The sequence below is a fragment of the Nothoprocta perdicaria genome, unplaced genomic scaffold (assembly GCF_003342845.1).
Source record: "Nothoprocta perdicaria isolate Ctin4 unplaced genomic scaffold, notPer1 scaffold_40, whole genome shotgun sequence".
In the NCBI taxonomy this organism is placed as follows: Eukaryota; Metazoa; Chordata; class Aves; order Tinamiformes; family Tinamidae; genus Nothoprocta; species Nothoprocta perdicaria.
In genome coordinates, this window is record NW_020455644.1 from 1,673,037 (window position 1) to 1,683,777 (window position 10,741).

Below are 10,741 nucleotides of genomic sequence, written 5' to 3' on the forward strand. Positions count from 1 at the left end.
AAAAAAGCTACTTATTGTATCCTGTATCTCAAGAACAGACATGATATATTTTGATATTTCAATTCTCATCTTCTCTTGAGAACAAGGAAGCAAAAGTATTTACAGGATAGTATTTTTAAAGGGGAGACACACATTACTCTGAAGAACAGTAATACAAAAACAAACACTGTAGGACTTTTAATAAAAGCTTATGACTGGAGAGGTTATTTAATAAATAAAAAAAGAGTTAATGCATCCAACATGCGTCAGATAAATTAGAATATTCTGATTTAAAATAAACAATTCTAAGTGTTCATTAAGAGAGCATTAACATTTAAACATAGTTTGCATGGGAGTTTCAACCACCCAGTAAATATCAAGAGGTGCTTTCTGAACAAATTATCCAAACAGCACATAGATAATTTTCATTATTTTGGAATAAGTAGAGGTTACCTCTCTTGCTAATATAACCTCAGTAGGACTACAGTTCCATGCAGTGCACACCACCACCCAATAACACAAATATCATCTGGAGGAAAGATGAATGTCAAGCAAAATTAGATAAAACACAGAGGTTACAAGGCTCCTACCCTGACTGCAGGAGAAAAGGCAGCACCTGGCCTTGCCTAAGGCCTGCTGGCCAAAAGTCTGCCACAATTCTGTTTTTTGAGTGTATTTCAACTCGCAGAGCGCCCACACTGCAGCGCATTCGATACGGCCCTGGGAACCCTACAAYTGCCTCGCACTGCCCCAAATGAGGCCCTCAGACACAAACCCTCCTCCTGCCATCCGCACCAGAACTTGAACCGAGATCCAACAGCTTCAGGATAGCCATAGGAGAACAAGTAATCCCATTTAAAGGCAAAAGAGACGAAAACTACAGTGCTAAATACACATTAAACCAAACACTAAGACAAATATATAAAAGGCATTATCAAGACCAGAGACCCAAGACTAATATATTATGAGACAAACATACACACACACAAAAAGAGAGACTCAAATCACACTGAACATGTGGATCTTAAAGTTACCACAAAMCCTCTTCCAGTAAAATGCATACGATGTACCCAAGAGCTGCTGGAACTTTATCTCGACATCTGTAATTTAATATTTTAAAGCTAGTAAGGAGTTTAGGGTGTTCAAAAAATACAACAGTTAATCTAAACATTGGCAAGTGCATCTGTCAGTCAAATCAATTTTCTACAAACATCAGACTATAGAGGTAGAGAAATACAAATAAAAYAATAATAATAATAATAATAAATAAAAGCACAAAGTTTTTAAGGAGTTAGAAACCAAGTCGCCAGAGTATTTCTTTCTGATATTATTAAATCTTTAGGGAAACTATCTACACAAAATCTAAGCTTTGCTTTCATGTGGCATATTAAAAAAAAAAAAAGTTCATCTACATCTTAAGGCTTTGGGTGAGGCACTACTACATCAAGCAAATGTCTCTGATCAGATATCTTAATAACAAGTATGAATAGAGGGTAACTTGAAGTGTTTGCCTTTTTGATACATAAGCCCTAGAACATTTTTAGCAACCAAAAGCAATATAACAAGCTTTCATCATTTCATGGATTATGAAATACTTCTTTGACCTCAGGTTCATGCCAAAGGGAAAAAAAAATACAAGAAATATGAGGAAAAGAGTTATGAGTTGTAGTATTTAAACATTATTGCCTAAAGCCAAAAGCAACAAAAAGAAATACTCAAAGAGGAAAAATTTGAATATACTTAACACTCTATTTAACTCCTCCTATTTCTAAAAATAGTGGTTTCATCTACTTTGACTGTAGGTGCATTGAATTATTTTTCAATGATTGGTCTCCTTTCACAGGACCAATGAAAGGGTCAGGAGTCCTGTTCTTTCTAGGACTGAACAACTGCACCAAAAGAAGCTCTCCCATTAAGGGCAGACTGAACTRGAGTTTGATTTATAACTGCAACATTCACAGCCCAACATCGAGGGAAACCCAAAAGCAGCCCCCTTTGCAGATCACTTGTAAGCACTGTTACTATTAGCTGCAAATTTTCACTCACAGCCAACTTATGTTGACCATAAATGAGGATGCAGTTTTTTTAAATAGACACTGAAGTTGTAACACTTAAGCTATATGAAGCATCACTCACAAAAATGATTAACACGACCACAGTAAATGAGGAAGAAGACAAAATAGTTGTTTGCTTCTTTCTTAAGAAGGAAATTGCAATTAATTCTTGTATTTTAATCCTAAAAGATAACCTGCATTAGAAATTGCATTGATACAGCAAGAGACAGAAAGTGGCAAATTTCAAAGCCTGACAAGTATCTGCCTTGGCAAGGATTACTCTTCCTGATATGAAAGACACAGGACTTGGTTGGCTCTTCTATGAGTTAGCTTAAGCATTCAATCCAACACATGACTAAACACACATGGCCTGAAGAGGATCGATGAAATCACAAGGAGATAAGACCAACAAAAAATGAAAAAAATACATTCCAAACTAAAGTGCAGCATCCAAGTAATACTGAGAAGGTTACTAACAGCCAGTACTAATCCTAAATTGAGACACGAGTCAGAGATTCACAGGAGTCTTTCACCTACAGGGCAGGGTGTTCCGCAGAGCAYTGCAGCTTTCCCGGGCAGAGCGTGCACCTCAGCGATGGCGCTCTCCATTCTCCATCGCACTAGTGCCTCGTAATACTGGCATACTTTAGCACTGAATATTAGGCCATGAAACAGCTATCAGGCTCACAATTAATCCAATTACAAGCTTATAGAGCTCCCGCAGCTGAACGAAATCTCTTCATTCGTTCACTTTGAAAATGATAAAGGAAAACGACAGCCAGAATCTTAACCTTGCTGGAGTCCAACGAAAGATACCAAGTGCCCCTAAAGATCTACAGTGACTTCCAGGAGATTCTTGTACATAAACCTTGTTTTAAAAGATTTTTTTTCTCTTCCAGGTGCCATATATGTTTAGTACATTACTGGACATCTTAAGAGACTTCAAAAAAAAAAGTTTTGAGATACCCACAAACCTACAAAGCTCAAAGTTAGGTCTATAATAACTGATCCAGACCCCAAAGCTCTTCATTAACAAAAAAATAAAGTCACACAACCACTCTACCAGGAGGAAGAAGCATGAAATTACAATAGCCTCAAACAAGAAGCTGCTGACTATAACAGAGAGTACAATCATCACATACCCTTCTCCCAGCTTTATCTTCAGGGGGAAAATAAAAAAAATAAAAAAAGAAATCTGTTCCCTGTCACTCAACACTGTTCCCAGCCCTGTCACTTGTCCTGCCATTGACCAGATGCTTCTCTGGTTTTTGCCACCCATGAAGCTTTTTTCTCTGAAGTAATTAAGCACTCATTTGAAGAGCACTCATTTGCCATCTCTCTCTAGAAGCTGTATCCGAAGTGTGCCCACTTTCCCGACCCCCTGGCACTGCTGCATCCTCTGGTTCCGACTGCCCCCTACCTGGAGGGGACATCAGCGGCTTTCCCCAGAACCCGCACCACCAGCRGGACTCAAGAGATTCAGCAGCAGCCTCTTCTGGCAAGAGACAAGACTACAGCCCGGCCTGCTTGAGACCTATCGCCTTCCCAACAGTTATCAAGCCCTGGAACCTCTCCTAAGGAGCACCTGCAGAACATTAAGCCCTCTGTCTGAAAGCTTAAGTTAAACATTTGTAAACATATTCTTTCACAGGAAAGCTTTTCAAGTGCTGACCTACCTCCCCATCCCCAGCGAAACCCACAGGGCTGAAGATCAGTGACACGGATGGGTTAGCAGGTAGGTGCACACACCTCACACCCTGAGTGAATGCAATATATAATCCAGCAGAAGCACAGCCGCTGTCAGGAAAGTGCTGCTTTAAGGTGCCATTTCTCACTTTCACGTTGCCTCCAGGCTCCAGAACTTCATAACCATTAGACACTTGGCCTCTTACTATAATGCAAATACAGTAAATATTTGGCACGTAACAAACCGCTGACGGTGACAGAGAGAAGTTAGTCACCTTATTTAAGGACCGCAGCACGTTCTAAGCTATTTGCTATATCAGGAGTTGCTAAAATCCTACATTCCAAAAGGGTTACAGCAAGTCTGCATCACCACCAATGAGAAACAGATACTGCAACTTTTGTTTGCCTTTGAAGTTGTAGACCTCCTTCTACTAAATCTACAATACTTACCACCTAATTAACACAGGCACACCAATTTCCATAGTTCCTAGACCTCTGCAAGTCAGGATTCCAAAAACTGAACTGAGGACTCAAACTATTCCTCTAGATGCAAAGAAAGGGCTGAGCCCCTTTTGCTACCACTCCCTAACAGAGCCATGACCAAGCACCTTGCTGTGCAGATGGCATTAGCCATGCATGAGCATACTTACAGCTAGCAGAGACTAACCATAATTTACAGACAACATTTTCCTTGCAACAGATTGTCACTTTTCTCCTCCACAATGCCTTTGCAACTGGGGTATGTGATTCACCGATTTCTGTATTCGAAATTGGCACATTATGCTCAATGCATACATAGGAAAATTGGTTCTGAATTGCGTTCTGTCAGAGAATTACAAGGAAAATGAGGATCAGTGGCGAGTCTGAAGCTTTTTAACATAAGTTGTCAGATCTGCAAACAACTCTGTGCATTGAAAACATAACTGGATTGATGGGGGAATCTCAGGTGTATCAAATTTCTTCCACTCTCCATTCATATTTTGTTTTACGCTTGTGCTGTCAACACAAAAGCAACTTACTCATGCTCAAAATTAAAAGCCTTAAACTAGCACTATTTGTTAAGGCTTTCACCCAATAGTTAAGGAAGAGGAGAGCCATATTCCATAAACCATTAGGTTACCCACCAAGCACACTTCAATTGTACAAGAGACAAATTATACACAACTGGAAAGCATTTATGTCTATAAATGGTCCCATGATTTAAGTACATTTAATCATGTCAAACAAAAGGTTAAGAACCATTTGGCAAACAGCAGCAAACAGCTTAAAAGTAGTCTGGTGGGGACAGAAAGACACAAAATAGTTTCAGAGTGGACTACAGAGTGCAAAAAAGAATATTTCCTCTAAATCAAGATAAAAAAAATAAGGTAGGACTCTACACTTGTTTCATTTTGTTCTCTATACTGGGCTCACTTTTTCAGTGGGTTTTCTTTGGGGGCCCCGTTTTAGAGGCTTGGATATACATTACTTTGTTTAAAAATAAATGCTCACTGTATTGACTTTGTAATCTGCCTCAGCTGAAGCCCTACCCAGCCGTATCTGAGCACAATGCAGGACTGCATATTTATTCTTATCCTGTACAGAACTGTTGACAGTTACGTAGCTTAATAGAAACAATGACAAGGAACTTAGCAAAGGGCGCTCGACAATAAAYGTATACTGAAAAGAAATTTACATTTTTGAAAAAAGGTAGGTTTTTTATAGCAATAGCTTGTTGGTATATACTTGCAGTTTTAAAAACCCAAGAACTACAATGAGTCAGAAGTGTTTGAATAAATTTGTTTGTACCTACAATCTAAAATTAAGCTGTTGAGAAACCTTCAACATACTGTATTCAAAAGCTGAAATGTGAAATTCCATCTTATCTCTATCTAGCTTAGTATTTGTAATTTAATCAAATCAAACAACAATATTTGCTTTCCTAATTTCCTTTTTTGATATCTGTCTGAACGCAGGCAGGTCCAACAACTTCAGTAAAACCAAGCTGAAAAAGGAAAGGCTCTGTTATTCTTGAGTTTTATCACTTCCTTAAATGAGTCATAACAGTTATCAGATGCTCTCTGTTTGTTTTTGTATAAACAGCTTTAAAATGCATGGCTGGTAGGGTGTAGTAATTTAATAAATACAAAATGAAGATATTCACCTTCAATAGTACTYGCAGTCATGGCTCTTGACTAAGAACTTTCTCATTTCCTTTTTCGTACACTAAGCCTGTCTGGAAATATGTGTGACATGTTAAAGAAATGCATATGCTTACACATAAAATAAACACACACACTTAAAATAAGCATACACTTGCATAACAGCATAACCTCACAACAGGGCTCCACAAGCCAAAGGAAAAAATGATACCAAAACACTAGCCTTAAAACAAGCAGCAACCTAAACGCAACCTCTGCAACTGGTGATTTTTTTTTTTTTTTTTTTAAATCAGAAACAAGGAAACAATAGATCTTAGCATTAGTTTAAAAATCCCACCTTACTGTTTAACATGCTACCTGAAGAGAAGGCCATCAACGCTTCGACTTCACAAGTGAGTGAGAAAACCCACAGAAGTGCAAGCTATTCTGGATTCAGTCCACAGCTCTGCAGAGAAGCTAATTCACAACATGACCACCTACCAGCTTCCTGTTATCATGTTCAGATTCATCATCTTCGCATGAACAACAACAAATCCCAGACAGACTTAAAGCTTATTTTAAACATTTTTCTTTTAATATGAAGGTCTCTTTTGTRAAATTAAATCCTTGCAGGCAAATTGGAGATTACTTAAAGATACCCTATCCAAGTCTCAAAGCAAATGCATATCATCTCAAAAAGTGAAACTAACACACTTAAAAATTGGTGTAGCAGGCTATTAGGAGCAAGAAAGCATCTTTCAAAAGCTGAAGCCATGTTCAAGTGAGGCAAATGCTAACAACCATAAAATATGAGTTTAAACGTAGTCACTAAAATAAGCAGACAAAACACATTGAAGTTGCATAATTTTAATAAATAAACAAACTAGCAGTGTCTTTTCAATCACATAGCAGCAAGACTACAGAGCCTGTATTTGTAATATAAATCAAAACCTAAAATTAATGTTCAAAAAARGATAAGGCCATTGCAGAAAACAAGTTCTGGCAACCAGGTTCACAATGGAAAACTCTGAGAAAGCAAAAATATGGATACGCACTGAACAGTATCTCAAATTAATGTACCTATAGATTAGCTCCTCAAGCAAAAACAAACGAAAACAAGTGACAAACCCAAGGGTAATCTACACTACTAGAATTATTATATTCATGCAAAAATTCTAAAGGAAAAAGACTGAAACAGTGAAAAACAACCTTTTGAATCCAAACTCCCCAAAGAGTGTCCAAACAACAAATTTTAAGTTACTGGACAACTCTCTATATTGAACAATTATGCAGAGAATTCCATAGAACAGAGTTAGTGGACATGCTGAATTTTCTGACACGCTGGGGAAGAAACAACATGATTTTTGTAGAAATAAGTCACAATTCTAAAGCTTAAGCTTAAAGAGTGAGAGAATATTCCCTACTTTAAATGTTCTTTCTAGAGAAGCAACCATGAAAATACCCCAATTTTATCTAGCACTAGTAGCACTTTTCAGTAAGACCCTCTATAGGGAAATTGGGGGACAAAGGAGTAAAAAGAGCAATTCCCAGAACACAGACCAAAGTAGCATTGAAATTTCCCTCTGCAGCAAATTATGCCTATAGGGAAAAGAGATGAAAAGAGGATAAAAAAATTCAGACATTTTAATAAAAACATCTTCAATTTGGCAGAATTCTATCTACACAACAGCATTTAACAAATACCTTGTTGAGTATTTCAAGGTAAAAAAGGCATATATACCACAMAGGTGCATGATGTGACCAAACACAAAATTCTGCTCTTTGGTTGATATTCAGAAGCCATAAAATTATGGAAGTGCATCTGAGAAGCCAACTGAGAAGCCCTTGACAATCATTAGCAACAGACAGTGGAAACCTCTCTCACTGAAGTAACAGTCACCGTGCTATAAGTAAGTTTACAATATTGCCATTGCTCAAATAATATTGACCCAACGTGTCCCTCAAAAAGCCATCTGAGGGAAACCCAGCATTGCCTGCGTCGAGATGCACATACTCTTTTACAGATACATACGTGTGTGTATATATATTATATTATATATATATACGTGTGTGTATATATATATACATGTATATGTATATATATATGTATATATATACGTGTGTGTATATATATATATTATATATATATACACACACACATATGAATTTATGCTATATATCAGAGAGAAAGAGCAAGCTACACAAGCGCACAGGGCCGAGTAACAGGACAATGAGCAGAATTCCCACGTGCATCAGAATTCGGGGGTGAGGAAAGCAGGTCTTTAAGCATTCTTTTAACCTCTGTCCTTAYGGATCCTATTCACAAAAGTTACCAGAAGCAGGTACCAAAAATTCTGATATAAAAGCAGCTGTTTGACCAGAGATGCCCTGTTTAAAGAGCTGGTCTTTTTTTCCCCCTAAATTAAAAGGTCCCAGTTAAAAAGTTTGAGCCTCAGCTATACCACCACCAAGAGAAATCTAGGTGCCTTTCTTCACAACTGGGTCATATGGAGGGGGGCGGCGGGGAAAGAAGTCAGTATTTATTCCATCTCATTCGTAGAAAATTTAAACTTCCCATGATAGTGAACAAGAAGCAGGCACAAAATTCACAAAAACTGAGTCACCACAAGTTCTCTCCCAGCTGGGACCTGGGGAGGACCTCACAAAATACCACATGTAACAAGAATTCAAATGAGGTTTTGAGTGAGGTCCTACTCTTCTCGTTGCCTTTGCTTACCGAAAAGACAATCTTCGGTGAGGAAGATTTGAAGATGAGGAAAAGAGGGGAAGGTCAATCAACTGCAATACTAAAGCACAGTACGTAGGTACTTAAATAAGTTAGAATCTGCTTACTTCACCAAAAGAAACAAAGAATCATAAAACCAAGAAAAACATGAGTGATATCTTTTAGAAAATAAGCAGTTGCTGAGGGAGGGTATGAGACGATATGAAATGTAGAGCACTGCAAGTACTTCTGCTAGATGGCACTTCACAGAATTAGTATGCCAGAAGTGTTTCAGGGACATGAAGCAGACCAACTCTGCTTCAGTGATTAAGACAATTTGTGTCAACACACTCAAATTGGAAAATTACTCCATTATACAGCTTTGAGTCATTTTAACTAAGCTATCTGTATGATCTTGCACAATATTCTGATGGATATCAACAGGTAACTCAAGGTGTATAAAGAGTGAGAGGTTCCACTCATGTCACTATGCTGGAAAACTTGCAAGAAATAACTGAAATACCCACCAAGCCCAAGCATGTCCTCTTTCTCACACACTGGTGAAAAAAAAGTCTCTCCTAACACTGAAATTGCGAGGTTGAAATGTTTGGTCTTCTCTGCAGACAAAGAAATGATTACATAACTATGGACAATATTCTGAAGGCAAAATAATGGAACAGACTTAACCCCACACTCGTAAAAATCTTCATGTAAAGAGAGATGCTGACGAGTATTGAACTAAAATGGCTCCATCTACTGGTTAAAATACACATTTCGTACTCATCACACACTACACTACCACTATTCAATAAATAGCAACAATTTCAACTACGAGAGCTCAGTGGGTACCAAGCAAAAGCTAATGTGGACACTTAAATAGCTGATCCTTTTTAATCACCAGCGAGATGGCTTTGGAAAGCTTGTGTAACTAACGTTTGTTTTCCATAASACACGGCAGAGCCTCTAGCACATCCAGACAGCCTTTTTAAATGCAAATATGCTCGTTTAAACTAATGCATTTTCAGCTGCTGCTAATTGTGCACATATATACTTAGAAATACATATTTATATACTACTATATTACTGCAGACAGTGTAATAAATTCTGTAGAACAATCAATATTCTCAGTTTTGTCCCTCCACATAGGAATATGAAAGGTGCTGGTGCACCCCGAGCACTTTGCAGGCAGTTTTCAGAAATCCTTCATGCCTCATAGTTCAAAGCCAAATACCAGCTGTATTTTTCTGACATTTACTGATCCACAAGGTTAAGCAATTTGTATGCTTACAGTGTTCTCTGCTATACATCTACTTATTTATAAAATTTTAATTTATACATATCACCATTTCAGAATATCGGCTAGATATCTGCCTTACTAAAATTATTTGAGGTGTTCCCAAACTTTATTGCGCCAATATTCATTGAGGCAATATTCACTGGCAATTGCAATATTCATTGCCAATATTCACTGTTCGCCAAAATTTACTGCATCAATATTCATTGAGGCATTCTCAGTTCATGTGAAAGTATTACCATATTTTTGTATGTTACAGTAATATATTTTACTAATCACTGGTAAAATTTTAAGTACTACTTAAAGAATACAAATTTTCAAGAATCAACATTCATCATGATACACCTAGGGAAGATGAATCAGAGTGGATAAGACAACAACTATCCACTTAGTTTAGTTTTATTTGCTGTCCAGTGAAGCCTAACAAAAGCTCAACTTTATGAAAGCTATGGACAACTTAGGAAGAATTTAAAAAGACTGCCAGGGTATACAGCTAATGACAGTAACTTAACTGAGAAATGATCAAATACACAGCTCGTGGTGCAGGTCTCTGAGGTACGTACACTAGCCAAGTCTATAGTATATGAAGAGTACAGTACAGAAATTTCTTGGCACTTTCTCTCTCAGAAGTCACAGATGCGAGTCAGCGAAATGCTACAAGTAGCTGATCAACTTCTTGCTCAACGCTATTTATTAGGGGGAACACACCACTATATAAGTGTATTGCTTTAACTTCTAGAGACCCTGCATTCAGTCAGATACCTTAACTCATCAGTGAGAGCTTACTCCACTGTGCTCAGTTCTGCAGCACAGATATTCCCCTCAGTCATCCTTGTCCAGCTATAAAGGCAATACACCAGTATACTAATAAGACCAAAAAAAA